The sequence below is a fragment of the Mustela lutreola genome, chromosome 9 (assembly GCF_030435805.1).
Source record: "Mustela lutreola isolate mMusLut2 chromosome 9, mMusLut2.pri, whole genome shotgun sequence".
In the NCBI taxonomy this organism is placed as follows: Eukaryota; Metazoa; Chordata; class Mammalia; order Carnivora; family Mustelidae; genus Mustela; species Mustela lutreola.
Genome location: NC_081298.1, coordinates 18555378 through 18570168, shown reverse-complemented (window position 1 = coordinate 18570168; position 14791 = coordinate 18555378).

Here is a 14791-nt window from a genome sequence, read left to right as displayed (position 1 = left end):
TCCTTGCTTCCCTCTTGCTCCCGGCTCCTCACTCATAAATGGAGGTAGATGCGTTGCCTCTTTCCAAGAGCTGCTGTGAGAGAGCAAATGAATTAATGCTCGAGTTAACCTGCAGGTCAATACCCGTTTGTCCTGTTTCGCCTGGAACTATCCCAGATTTGGCACTGAAACTCCTGCGCTCTACGGACCCCTTGCTTCCCGGGTAACACACGGGGGTCATCACCCTAACTAAATATTTGTGCGTATTTATACAGAAGGTGCCTGACACATGGTGAGTACTAAATAATATTTAAAAAATAATAAAATAAAAAAATAAAAACCTGAGCTGGGCACCGATGACATCATCTGCCAAACCGTGTCCCCGTCCCAACTTGCCCAACACTGCCCCCAGAGCAGGCTCAACAGATTGATTTGGAGGGGGCCAAGCTCCCAATTCAGCGCCTGGAGCAGGCCTTTCCAGGGCCCCCATGGGAGGCAGAACCCTTCCCCTGGTGGCCTGGGACGCCTGGAGGTGTCCCTGCACCCGGAAACGTCCTGCCCCATGGCCCCTCCTTTGGCGTCAGCGTCTTTCTGCTCCAAACAGATGGGCCTCCGGGGGCCGCCCCCGCAGCCTGGGGAAGCCGCAGCCCCTTTCACACTCAGGTAAAACTTTAACCAGAGGTCTTTGGCGGCGCACTGGGCCCTGCGCTCCCATTCAGGCCATGATAAATGGCCGCTGTCACCTCAACATGAATGCCCATATTGAAGAGCCTTGCTTTCTGTCTCCCTCCCTTTCAGGCTGCCAACTTCTTCTCTCTTAAGCCACCGGGCGTCACTCACGTGTCACCTTCTCCTGAATGCCCCCCAGTCAGAGACCCTCGCCTCCCACCTGCCGACCCCTCCCCCCCCCACCCTCTCCTTCTCTCCTCCTGCTCCCCAAACCCTCTCCTCTCCCAACCCCTCCTCCTCCAACCCTGACGTGCCCCATCCCAGGCCCTGTTGCCCCTGTCACCCACACGGTCACCGCCAGGACAGCTGACCCCACACACAGAAACTCGCCTTCACTGTCCCAACAGCCCCAGCACCCTGTCTGCAATCCTAAGCGGAAGGAGGGCAAAACCAAAAGGTAAAGTGAAAAGAGAACAGAGTCATAGTGCCCTGACGCAAGGGTTTTTACCCCACATGCCAGGCTCTTACAGCCAGCTGAGTCTGGGTTGTGTTTCTCTGGGGAGAGGAAACCAAAGGTTTCATCAGATTTCCCAAAATGGGGCCAAGAATTGCAGCTCGGAGGCTCTGCTCATTCCAAGAGGGCCCACCAGCACTGGAAATCCCAAACTAGCTCCCTGCTCGGTAGTCAAGCCGCGCTGCTGAACCAGACAACCCCACGTCGGGGGCCTCCGTCCACGGGGCTCCCTTTCCTCACCAATGGCATAAGAGGGAGCCACACACTGAACAGCCATGGACAAAGCGGGCCACAACCTCCCACAGAAAGGAACATTGCCTTGCATTCCCGTCACCGGGAGAAAGGCTGTTTTCTTTGGGAGCAGGAAATGGCCGTGTGCCGGCCTATCTTTGTCAGAGCCTTCTTCAGCCCCAACACCCATCAGTCCAGTAGCTGAGGAAGCTAAAGATAGGCTCCACACGTCAGGGGCCTCTCAGTAAGCTACGTCATCGGCCTGTTAACGAGAACAGAGTCTTTCATTCAGAAAAGTGCTGCTCGTTTCATCACTGAGATGACTTTCAAGAGGCTTTCGTTGCAGTGACAAATAGCTCTGCAAGGCTTGGGATGTGAGAAGGGCACGGTGTCCTCACACATGCCGGGGCCCCTCAAGACTACCTTTCAGTTGCGTCTCCACGCCCACCCTGCGGACCAGAGCCTGTCCTCAGACTCCTTGCGTGTCATGAAACCCTGTACATGGTGGGAGATACATGAGGGCACACGTGAGGCATGGCTAAGTCTGCTGTTCCCAGAATACGCACAGCGCAGGAGGAAAGGAGGGGCTTCTCTCCACCTCAAATGGGGGAGCGACCCCTGAGGTAAAAGAAGGACCACAGAAAGGGGCACCTGGGTGATACAGTCAGGGAAGCTTCCAATTCTTAATTTTGACTAAGGTTATGATCTCAGTGTCCTGAGATCAAGCTGCGTCCCACTCCACACGTAGCACAAAGTCTCTCTCTCCCCTTCCCCTGCTCACACTCTAGATAGATAGATAGATAGATAATTTTTTTTTAAAAAAGGGAGAAGAAGTACCAGATATGAGCCTACCACAGGACATGTGTGGTCCCCTGTATTCCCAAATACAGAGCTAAGGCAAGGAACATAGTCCCAAGTAATGCCCTCCAAAATAGAATTGTACAGTCAAATACACTAAGGATACACAGCTTGTTACAACACCTTTCTTAGAGGACTGAGATGAAAATTAGCTAATTCAGGACACTGAGGAATCCCACAGTACCAGGGCTTCCCCAACCTCACCTGACAGACCGCTGAGCCCCTTCTTATGCACAGTGACCATCAACATTCCAGCAGATACACAGGGCACATTGCCTACAGAAGCTCACCCTGGACCGATAGCCAACTCCGGGTGAGTGTCATTATTATCCCATTAGACAGATGGAGGTCACAAGGCTCTAGATAGTTGAGTGAGTTATCTTGAGTCTCCACAGCAAGCACTTAGCAGAGCTGGGATTTGTCCAACTGCTAAACCGGTTACCTGACCATCTGACCCTTGAGGCGCCATGAGAATGAATTTATGAAACACAGACACCATCCCCAGCAGAAGCAAGGAAAGAAAGTAGCGTTCCTGGACTTGATGTAAAACGGACAGAGAACCTGTTCTGTGTCTGGAAAGGGAAGAAGATGAAAGAGGGAAAGACAGCACAGTGGATTGTGAATCCTGCTGGAGTCTCCCCCAAGGAGTCTGGCTTGTAAAGAGTCTCATCACTAGTAGCTGCTTCCCAGCATCTTTCCAGCTGCTGCAATCTGGAGGTTTGCCTGGGTTCTGATATATTTCTTGCATTGGTTTATTTCACCTCCTGATCAGGCCTGAGGGCTGTCAAACATAGACCAACCTCTCATACCCACTTCAAAAGAAGGAGACAGGGGCGCCTGGGTGACTCAGTGGGTTAAAGCCTCTGCCTTCGGCTCAGGTCATGATCCCGGGGTCCTGGGATCGAGCCCGACATCTGGCTCTCTGCTCAGCGGGGAGCCTGCTTCCTCCTCTCTCTCTGCCTGCTTCTCTGCCTAGTTGTGGTCTCTGTCTCTCAAATAAATAAATAAATAAATTCTTAAAAAAAAGAAGAAGAAGAAGAAGACAGAAGGTGAGGAGGTCAGACCCAGAAAGAGCTAGAGGCCAACATCAAGGAGAAAGAGCTAGAGGCCAACATCAAGAGGCCAACATCAAGTGGAAAGAGGGTTGGCCTGATCCCAACCTCTGAGGCCCTACAGCAAGCAACTCTCAAGATTTCAATCCATTGCAGGCTCCAGAAAGAGAGGTTGACTGGCCTGAGCTAGTCAACATGTGGCAACATCCGCCAGCTATTATGGGTCCAGAGATGATGGGCACATGACCAAGGTTGGTCCAGTCCCCTTTTCCCTGTATATTAGTTATCTAATGCTGTGTAACAAATTATCCCAAAAGTTAGTGGTTTGAAACAGTAATAACCATATACTATATCTCAAGATTTCTCGCCAGGAATTCACAAGTGGCCTCTTTGGGACATTCCAGCTGAAGACATCTCATGAGGTTGAAACCTGATGTCAAATGAGGAAGTCATCATCCAAAGGTTTGACAAGAGCTGGAAAATATGCTTCCAAGAGGGGTCCCTCACATGCCTGACAGGGGGGTACAGGCTGTTGGTGGGAAGCTTCCGTTCCTCTCCTCACGGGCCCCTCCGCAGAGCTGACTGGTATCCTCCCAGCATGGCTGCCGACTTCCCAAAGGGAAGATACCACGGACAGCTGAAATGACCTTTGTGACTCAGCCTCAGAAGTCCCACCACCATTTTCACCATGTTCCAGTTGTTAGGAACAAGACATTAAGTCCAACATTCATTCAAGTTTGGGAGGATTGGAGTCCACCTTTTAAAGAGAGGAAAACCAGTGTCTTTCCATTCACAGTTCTCTTTCCCTTGATGCATCACTCAGCTGCAGAGATGGAGTCCAGCTCCTTTACTCTTTTTGTTCCTTGACCTCATTAATTCCCCAGCTTGAATTTGATTACGTGTCACTTGCAGCCAAAGGCACTCTCACAGACACACAGATTTTTAAACAATTATGATGCAATGTGGTAAGCCCATAATCAAAGTATTCATACAGTTTTTCACTGAAAACAGCAGGGGAAAAAAAAATCCACTAACCGAGCTTGGAGAAGACCAAGAGAGGTGACCCCAAACTCAGCTATGACTGGGAAGCTGGTATTGCTGATTTGAGGTTTGGGGGTTTTTTATGCCTTTTTAAATTTTGGTTGTATTTTACAACAAGAATTGACTCTATCTCTAGGCTATGGGCTGAAGATGAAACATTCAGGCATCTTTCTTGATGAGTAGTTCTAGATTTCTGTTACCAAAAAATATATAAATAAATAAAATCCTCTCATTATTAAAAAAAAAAAAATCTGGACAATCTGGACAATTCTGCTATGTGATTTCAGTATCACATTTCTATACATTAGGGATCTTAACTCTTATGAAAATCAAATATAAAAAGAAGAAAATTGAGCAAACTTGAACCTAGATTGAGAATCACCTCATTATTATTAATGAATAATCACCCTCACATTAATGAATTAACTTTAAAATATCAAGCTTAAGTACTAATTAACCTTTAATCGATGCTTTAAATAAATTTTATTGTAATTACTTTACAAAGTAAAAATATCATTAATAACATAACATGTTCAATGTTATAATCTTTCAGACACTGTGATTAATAGATAGTATTTCTTTAATTTTCCAAGCTTGCTGTTTTTTAAATGATATTAAGCCTGGCCAGCGGGGGGTGCAGTGGTGGTGGGGAAAGTAGAAGCCAGATCATGGATGTCCAGCCAGGTCACTAACACTGAGCAACCTCCTGAGGTCTGGGCCTGGTGAACACACAGTAGCTACACTATCCATCAGAAAAACATCTGGTTAGGGCATTCGTTTTAGGTCCCAAATAAGCTTCCCTGAGTCCTTCCTGATACCTGACCAAGCTGGTCACATGGAAATAACCACAAATCCAGAAGAAATGGAACCAGGCCCCCAGCACACATCCTAGTTTGCAAGAGACATGAGCAGCCCAATTCTTTCTTTTCCAGGGTGAGGACAGGGGTCCTCCCCCAAAATCCTGCAAACCCAGCCACTTGGTATACTCCTGAGAAGTAAGGAGTTATGGTTGTCATTATGGAAGAGTTCCATGCACCAGACCTTCTAAGAAATACTCTCTAGGTATTATTTTATTACATCTTCATAGTGACCCTGAGAGGTAGGCATAGTGGGGACCATCAATGAGAGCCAATGCCCATGGGTTCCTCTGTACTTCTTCCACCCTGGCCGCTAGTTTGGGGTCATGAGACAGAGCTGTAGCCCATGGACTATAGGTAGACATAAGGCATACCACTCCCAGACCTAACCCCTAAAACCAAGGTCTGCAAACACTTTCTGCAAAGGACCAGGTAGTAAAGATGCAGGGCCCTAGGGTCTGTCGTTGATGATAAGTAACTTAATGGGCGTGCCTGTTTCAATAAAACTTTATTTACAAAACCAACCAGATACACATTTGGCTCATGGGGTGTAGTTTGCCAGCCTCTGTCCTAAAACATCTCTCTACATCCTCATTCTTGCCTGGCTTAATACAAAGGATCCAGCAGAGAGCCTTGGGACGGCCTTGGGGGATGACAGAGCCACTAAATGGAAGAGTCTAGCTCCCTGAATCACTGCTATAAGGGGCCACCTAACCCGAGTTGTCCTGTGATGGAAGCCAAAAATCACTACATTATGTTTAAGCCACAGAGATTTGGGGGATTGTCGGTTTTTTAATTGTTCCATACCTTTAATTGTCCAGCTCTTTCTAGCCCAGATAAGTGGCTCTTTCCACTTTGGGAAGAGGCTATGATTCTTTTTTTTTTTTTTTAAGAATTTTATTTATTCATTTGACAGATAGAGATCACAAGTAGGCAGAGAGGCAGGCAGAGAGAGACAGAGAAGCAGGCTCCCCGCTGAGCAGAGAGCCAGATGCAGGACTCCATCCCAGAACCCCGGGATTACGACCTGAGCCAAAGGCAGAGGCTTTAACCCACTGAGCCACCCAGGTGCCCCAAGAGGCTATGATTTAAGCATAGACCGCCAAGGGTAGCCCCAAAACTATGTGTTAGCGGTGAACTGGATGACAGCCTTGCGTACACACACCACCGCTGACTCCACACCATCGGCCGTCGGTAATCGCACCTGTGTGACAGCTACGATGAGGCTCCAAGAGGGATGTGATCTTCCCAAGGCGACAGTAAAGAAACAGTAGAGCCAGATCTAAAATGACCAACTCATCTAGACTGGCTGGGACTCTCTTGGGTGGTATCCCAGAAAGTCTCACATCCATCTTGGGCAACGGGGCAGGCCGATCAGCACCCAGAACTCAAGCCCAGGTCTGTCTGACTCCGAAGCCCATCTTCATGGCCTTGCAGGAAGCAGGGTTGCAGGAGACCGTGTCCGACTGGGCCTGGTCCCCACAGAAGGCCTCAGACACCAGCGCCCACCCCAGGCATGCTAGACCTGGGGAGTCAGCAGGGAGCCCTGTCATCTCCTCCCCTCAGGCCTCAGGGAGTGAAGCAGTGACTCAGGCATGAATTTTAAATATACACTAGCTTGAGTGTGGAAGTCAGCCGTGACATCTATAAAATGGCACTAAATCCTGCTTTTATGAGCTCTTGCTACATTCTGCGGAGTGTTTTATCACACTCGCTGGAAGTTTACTGAGGAGAGTTAATAACCCAAAAACACGGTGGCCTGCTTGTCTCTGGATTGAGGAGCAGTGGGACACCCAGCCCGTGAGGCCGTGAGGCCATGAGGCCATGCAGCTCTTCCTACGGGTGCTACAGACACAGCACCTCCACTCCCCGCCCCCCCACCACCGCCCCGCACTCGGCTCCGCCCTGGCCCCGCCCACTCCTTCCTCCTTTGTCCATTGGTCCATCCAACCAGCCTGCGCATCAGCTGCTCAGGGCCCAACCTCGGGACAGGTGCTCAGGTGGTCAGGGAAGGACTCCCTGCGAGGATTGAATCTGAAGGTTGAGAAGAAGCTGTTCATGCCAAAATGACAGGAAGAACATCCCAGGGAGAAGGAAGAGCATAGACAGAGACCCTGAGCCCTGCAACACTTTACCCAGGCAGAGAAAGCTTTCCAGGGAGGAGAGGGAAGGGCAGGGCCAGGACAAATCCTGGAACACCACAGACTAGAAGAGATGGGCAGAGGAGAGAACATCCTGAAAGGAAACAGAAATAAACAGTTGGAGAAAACCAGGCTGGAGGGAACCAAGCCTGGTGAGACAGAGGGCATCTCAAGAAGAGAGAGCTCAGTGATGTTGAATAGTACAGAGAAGTGGAGTAAGAAAGCCAACACAGGGGTCCCTTGGCTTTGACAATGTCAAAGTCACAGGCATCTACTGAGTGCCTACTGCATGCCAGGTTCTGTGTTGAGTTCCAGGGAAGCAGATAAAATAAAACACAGGGGTATAAGAAGGGAGGGGGTGACCAGAGAAATATTCAAATAATTACAGTGACCTGTGTCTGATGCTGTGGGATCTCAGAAGAGGGGCAGAGTAATGCTCACTGGGGAGCTGGGGGTTCTTGTAAGAGGAGGGCATATCTGATTTGGGTTGTGAGGAGTGAATAGGAGTTTTCTAGATTGATAGAGAGACAGAGGAAACATCATGGGCCAGTCAGCAGAGGCCTATGTTCAGGAATGCAGGGAGGTCATTTATCTTGGGAGACAGAGGGAGATGAGGCTGTGGTGAAGGGGAGGCGGGGACGGACATCCCAGGCCCTGCCAAGGAGTCTGGGTTTATTTTCCAGGCACGGAGCGACATAGAGGAAGACAGCATCCAATCTGCACTTTAGAAAATAATCTTGGGACACCTGGATGAGTCATTTGGTTAAGCATCTGACTCTTGATTTCAGCTCAGGTCATGATCTCAAGGTCATGGGATCAAGCCCCACGCCGGGTTCCATGCTCAGCAAAGTGTCTGCTGGAGATTTCTCTCTCTCCCTCACCCTCTACCCCTATCCCCACCCTCTCTCTCATGCTCTCGCTCTTGCTCTCTAATAAATAAATAAAACCTTAAAAAGAAGGGAAGGGAAAGGGAGAAAAAAAATAGTCTCTGACTGTAGGTCCCAGCCCCAGCTTTGACACTGACCTGCTGAGTGACTCCACAAGTCCCTACCATGTTCTGGGCTTCAGTTTCACACCCCTGACTGGGGAAGTGAGACTATGCCCTCCCGCCCTTACAATCTGAGGGCTCTGTGGTCATTACAAGAGTCAGCTGTTCCGAGAGCACCTTTGGTGGGTGTACAGTCAGTACCAATAAATTTGTCACAGGGGATTCGGATTCTCAGAGTCATCATCTGCCTTGAGTTTTTGAGACGTTTTTGCCTTAAAAGACTGCTGGGGTCAAGCACACCACCAGCACGTCTAAGAGGCTTTTCCCAGTTCCCTGGTGAGGATGAGAAGCGAAAACTCCATCGTAGCCCAGGGGAAGGGCTGACATTTGGTGAGATGTCTGTATTTAAATCCCACCACTTGACATCTGTTTCCAATTAATCTGCCCATGTTAAGAAGGACGCTGCCCTGAGCACATGATTCTAGCTCCATCCCGGAGTGGCAGAGGGAGGCAGCTATAAAGGGCTGAATGCAAACCCAGTCCACCCACTCCCTCCCACTCACACCCCTGGGGGCTCCCGCGTACTCCCAGGGCCACCTGGCCTGCACGGCACCCGAGGCTGTGTTCTCGTCCCTTCTCTGCAATTTACACTTCAGCCCTACGGAGCAGGTTGAGTTGGAAGAACTGAAAGAAAAGCCAAGGTCGTTGGGTGTACCAAGCAAAGAGTAGCATGAGGTAGGTGGGCAAGTAGGCAGGGGCCAGATCTCGCAAGGCCTGGAAGGAGGGAGTCTCCTTCGTCTTCTCCGGCTGGTGGGAAATGACTTGGTCCAGGGCGGAGGAAGAGAGGGCTGGGTGGAGCTCGGAGGGCTTCAGGGCAGCCCAACTACTCCTTACACAACTACAAGGATGTGTGTCATGATATGTTGGTCCAAACCCACAGGCTGTACAACACCAAGAATGAAACCTGATGTCAAGTACAGACTTGAGATAATGTGACGGCGCGGGTCCATGCGGTGTAACAGACATGCCCTGGCGGGGGATGGGCACTAACAGGGGAGGCTGCGCACGCACAGGGGACAGGGGGTCGGTGGGAAATCTCTTGACTTTTGTATTTTTGTGACTCTAAAACCGTTCTAGAAAAATAAAATTCGTTGGGGCACCTGGGTGGCTCAGTGGGTTAAGCCTCTGCCTTCGGCTCAGGTCATGATCCCAGGGTCCTGGGATGGAACCCCACATCAGGCTCTCTGCTCAGCAGGGAGCCTGCTTCCCTCCCTCTCTGCCTGCCTCTCTGCCTATTTGTGATCTCTGTCTGTCAAATAAATAAATAAAACCTTTAAAAAAAAGATCAGTTAGAGATGCTTCTAAGATGCCAAGTCAAACCTCCAGCACAAAATTGGATACATGCTCAGCCTAGTATTCAGAAGCGAGGTCTGGGGAGAAGTCCTGAATTTGGAAGCAACCACTTGGAAAAACTAGGTCCCTCCTCTGGATGAGACTCTCACCCCAGACAGACAGATGGACAGAGATGTTAAGAAACCCCTGCTCTCTTTGTTAGGCAAAGCCTTCTGAATATGCAAATGTTCTCTCTGGCTTTGAATCCTCTCTGTATGTCACCAGCCTTCTCCTTTTCACCCACCCCCTACCGGATAAACCCCCTTTCTTGGCTCTCCCACCCCTCAAACTTGCCGGGCAAAAAAAAAAAAAAAAAAACCGGTAGCGAAGGCTCGCACTGCAGACAGTCTCCGTCAGAGCGCTGTGGGTCAGGATGTTTGCACAAATGCCTCACAGCATCATTTATCTTGAGGGATGTCAACTCGAAAAATGTTAGTTCATGTCACTGTCGGTGTAAATGCCAAAAATTAGCTTTCTTTCATCAGAAAACGGAATAATTAACTTTGCAACTGTTTCCAAAACTGCTAATTAATGGGTTTTACCCACTTGATTTGTCAGGCTACGTTGAGAGCTGAGCAGCGCCCCGGCCCCTGGAGGATTCCCGTCCTCCCCTTCTCTCTGTCCCCCGCAGCCACAGTTGGAAGAAGTTACAGGTAAACAAGTGAAGAAAAGCAAGGCCAGAGGAAAACGCGGCTAATTTGGAGGAGAGCCTTTTCCTTTTCCTTTCAAAATCCATTCCCCCCCCCCTCTTCTCCCACATGGCTATCCCCAGTTGATCTCACAAGTGCAGTGTTCAGCCTTAGTTGATGGGGTTTCCACTCGCCTGTCACCCAAACTCAAAGGTCAGATCGCTTGCCTTGCACCCTCAACCAAGGCGGAGGGGCATGGTGGTTAAAGACCCAGGCCCTGGAGGCAGGCAGATGTGGGTTTGAATGCCAGGCTGGGTTCCTCCCAGCTGTGAGTCCTTAAGCAGGGTACTTCCCCTCCAACTGCCTCCGTTTTCCCATCTGTAAAATGGGATTCATAGAGGACCTATGTTGTGGGCTTGTTGAAAGCTTAAGGGAAATGGCAAATGCACGGTCTTGGGCACAGTACTTCAGATATAGGAAGGCATCAACAAACAGGTCTCTGAGTACATCTGCTATCCCCATCTCCATCTAGAGGGCTCCCCCACCTCCACTGCCCTGCCCGCACCTGACTGCTGCCTCTTGGATGAAGGCCAGCCCATCCTCCACTGGGATTGCCAGAGAAGGGTCCCACCATGCAAATCTGAGCAAATATAGTAAATTAGATCATCGGTCCCAATCCTTACCCCACTATATCAGGACTATACTTCCATATCCTTTGCTTGTAAATTGGTAGGACCTCCCACTGTAGAAGGACTGTACTCCCCCACCACACCAATTTTGTTTTTGTTTTTGTTTTCCCTTGTGGTTAAACACATACAAAATTTACCATCCTCTGCTTTAGCTGTCAATATTGGCTGCTAATAGCTTTCACCTCCACCCTTCTCTGGAGAATTGCCATTGGCTAGAACGGGATCTATCAGTGATAGAAGGTGATTGATTGACAAGGGAGGGGTGGTTCAAAGGGGCTTAAGGCGGAATCAAGGTGGGAAGTGTCCTTTGGTGCTCCAAAACTCTCCACTGAACCAAGCTGAAGCCCATCTCCAGCTAACATCTCATCCGGACTTACCTCTCTTCCTGTTTATCGTGTTTCTTTAGCTTGCCTTCTCCTGAAGGTGGTCCCCCGGGAAAACACATTCCCAATAATGCTCATAAGCGTCATAAATAGTAATTGTCTTAAGCCACTGAGTTTTGAGGTGTTTTGTTACATGGCATGATGAACTGATACAGTTAGAACACACAGCAGGTGCAATACCGTCAGCCATTAAAAATGATGATGGGACTGTGTATCAACTTCAGAACAATGACTTGTTCAAGCAATTTTGCTCGAGAAGAATCCATCACCATAGCGTATGTACAGCAATGTTTCTTCTGTTAAAGAAAATTAATACATGCTCCCATGGGATGTTCAGGTACAGAAAAATGTCTGGCAGGGACATCCGTGGTCAACAGAGTCTTTCGTTGCGTGGTGGATACTACATTACTTTCATCTTTGTACTTATCATATCCCACCTGGTGTTTAAATTGAATTTTCTTTTTTATTTGAATTAAAGTTCTTTAAATCACAACAGCAAAATTACTCACTTAACCATTTTTAACTGTAGCGTTCGTTAGTGTTAAGTTCATTCACATCATCATGCAACACACTCCAGAACTTTCTCCTCTTGTAAAATTGAAACTCTACATCAATCAAGCAACCCTCTCCCAGCCCCTAGAACCACTGTTCTATTTTCTGTTTCTAGGAATCTGACTACTCTAGGTGCTTCATATAAGTAGAATCATACATAACTGTCCTTTCGTAACTGGCTTATTTCACTCAGCGTCATGTGCTCAAGGTTCATCCATGTTGGAGCCTGGGTCAGAATTTCCTTCTTCTTTAAGGCTGAATAATATTCCCATTGGTGTCGGGCTTAGCCATGTGACTTGCTTTGGCCAATGAAATGTTAGCAGAAGGATCAGGGGCATGGAGGATCTTTGAAAGTGCTTGCATAGCTTGTCTTGACCTCCTGTGCTCCAGATCCACGGAGCTGAGGCAGGGCCTCTGATGGTTATTGCCCTGCAATCTCATCCCCATCCAGAGGCTCTCTGGGTGCATTAAATGTGTACTTCCCAAATAGAGATGGAGGGTCTTAGCTTAAGAGAGCCCTTTTTTTTTCCAGCATAACAATATTCATTGTTTTTGCACCACACCCAGTGCTCCATGCAATCCGTGCCCTCTCTAATACCTACCACTTGGCTCCCCCAACCTCCCACCCCTCACCACTTTTTTTTTTAAAGATTTTATTTATTCATTTGATGGAGAGAGAAAGTGCAAAGCAGGGGGAGGGGCAGAGGGAGAAACAGACTCCATGCTGAGCTGAGAGTCTGACATGGGGCTACATCCCAGGACCTGGAGATCATGACCTGAGCCAAAGGCAGACGCTTAACCATCTGAGCCACTCTGGTGCCCCAAGAGACCTCTTGATAACCCATGTTGTCCCAGTCAACGATCTGTCTTCTCCCATCACAAAAATACCACCAGGCAACTAACTCACAGTCTGCAGAACAGGAAAGCTCACAGACCAAACTGAGATGCTCAAATCATACCATTTGTTAAACCAAATAAGACACAAAGCTAAAAAAATAAATAGTAATCAAGAATAAAAGACATGAGGTTGGTTGACACATTAGAGATGGGTAAGTGAGGAGAATGGCCAAATGACCATGGAACCCTGGAGTTTATAATATTCATATTCCTGGCTCTGTCCTTGCCACACCAGCCTGTCCTGCTGCTGTGTGGCTCAGAGAACCAGAGCTGAAGTTGGATCAAGGGGGTCCAGTAGATGGAAAGTATTTGAGGCCAATCACACACACACACAATTGAAGACACAAGGCAAGTACGTATGCCTGGCCAGTCTTGAGTTTCATCTGCCTTTCTCAGGCAGAGCGTATGTGGGACAGAACAAACCCAGGATGGGTAACACCCATGGGTGGCCAATTTAGGGATGACCTGTTGAGGTTGGTACCATCATGACTTGCTCTTTCCACCCATTTCTATTTATAGTCCTCTTGTGGGTGTTACCATGTAAGCCATTCAGTCTATCTATGATTAGCACGTCGCTAACATTTGTACTGTCTACATTTAACACATCTTATGAATTCCGTCTGAGTCTCAGAAGCTTACTCATTGTGTGTACTTAACACATCCTCTGAGTTTTGCCTCTGTTGCATAAGCGACCAGCTTATGTACGATCTATGCCAAACACTCTGTAGAAGATGCGTCCCATCTTCTTGTTTTTCTTGTCCTTTTTAGCAGAATTACGTATTCTCAAGTAAGACAGTAAACACATGTTATGCTTTCCAAACCACCCACGTTCCTGCAACTCCGCCATCTCTACCCGAGGCCCAGCTGCCACCATCTTTGACCCAATCGACCTCTAACTAGTCTCCCTGCCACCACCCTGCCCACCCACATGGCTACCAGAGAATGGCCTCTGAAGGGGAACTCTCTTTCCGTTCCGCAGCCATCGGTAAATTCCTGGTGCAGATCTGATGACCACACCTCTAGAAGGACCAGGACTGGGAACCGTGCAGGGAGAACGGTTCCCGAATCCCTGACCAACAACAACTATGAGAGATAGTATGTTTATTGTGGTCTAAAGCCACTTCATTTTAGGGTTCTTTGTTACATAGCAACAGATTATAAATATGTACGCCTTCTCCAAAGTTCCCTGTCCAAAACTGGGTCCTGGATGGGAGGAAACCAGGGAATGATCTTAGGATGTACTTTTCGGAAAAGAACTTAAAGAATTTTAAGGAAATTATCAGAGCAGATCTTCAGAATCTGCTGTCTCGGGGATAATTCACATTCATGTATGCACTTAACAAATATTTATAAGGGCTCACCATGTGCCATGCACAAAGCAAAGTGATAAAGACCGAGGGATGAGTAAAGACAGACATGGTCTTCCAAATTACAGGCATCTAAGAGACTATCCCACTCTGGGTCCTGTCCTGAGGAATGTTCACCCCCAAGACAGGTACTGCCAGATGAAAATGGGTACAGGGTACCTTTGATCATTCGCAGCCCCTCTGTCTAAGCTCACCTTGCTCTCTGCTCTTCATCCCTCGGTTCTTTGCCTGCAAAGGACCCTCTGCCCCATTGCTCAGACCTAACACTCTGGCTTCCGGCTTCCCTGGAAAGAGCAAGCCCCAAACCGAGCCCAGCATGGCAGCCGAGGCCTGGGCTCCACCACTGTGGGCCACCAGTCCCCAAGTCACTACCCTCGGCTCTTCCCTGCACCTTCACGGGCTGCTTGCTCTCCCGGCTGAGCTGAGACAGTTATCCCTGGGCTGGGCTGGCTCTCCACTTCCCCTCGGGCCCACGAACCATTGTCCCCAGCCAGCGAGGCGCATCTCAGAACTACCATCTCCTCAGGCTCTTTTTCCTGCTCTGCCTGGATT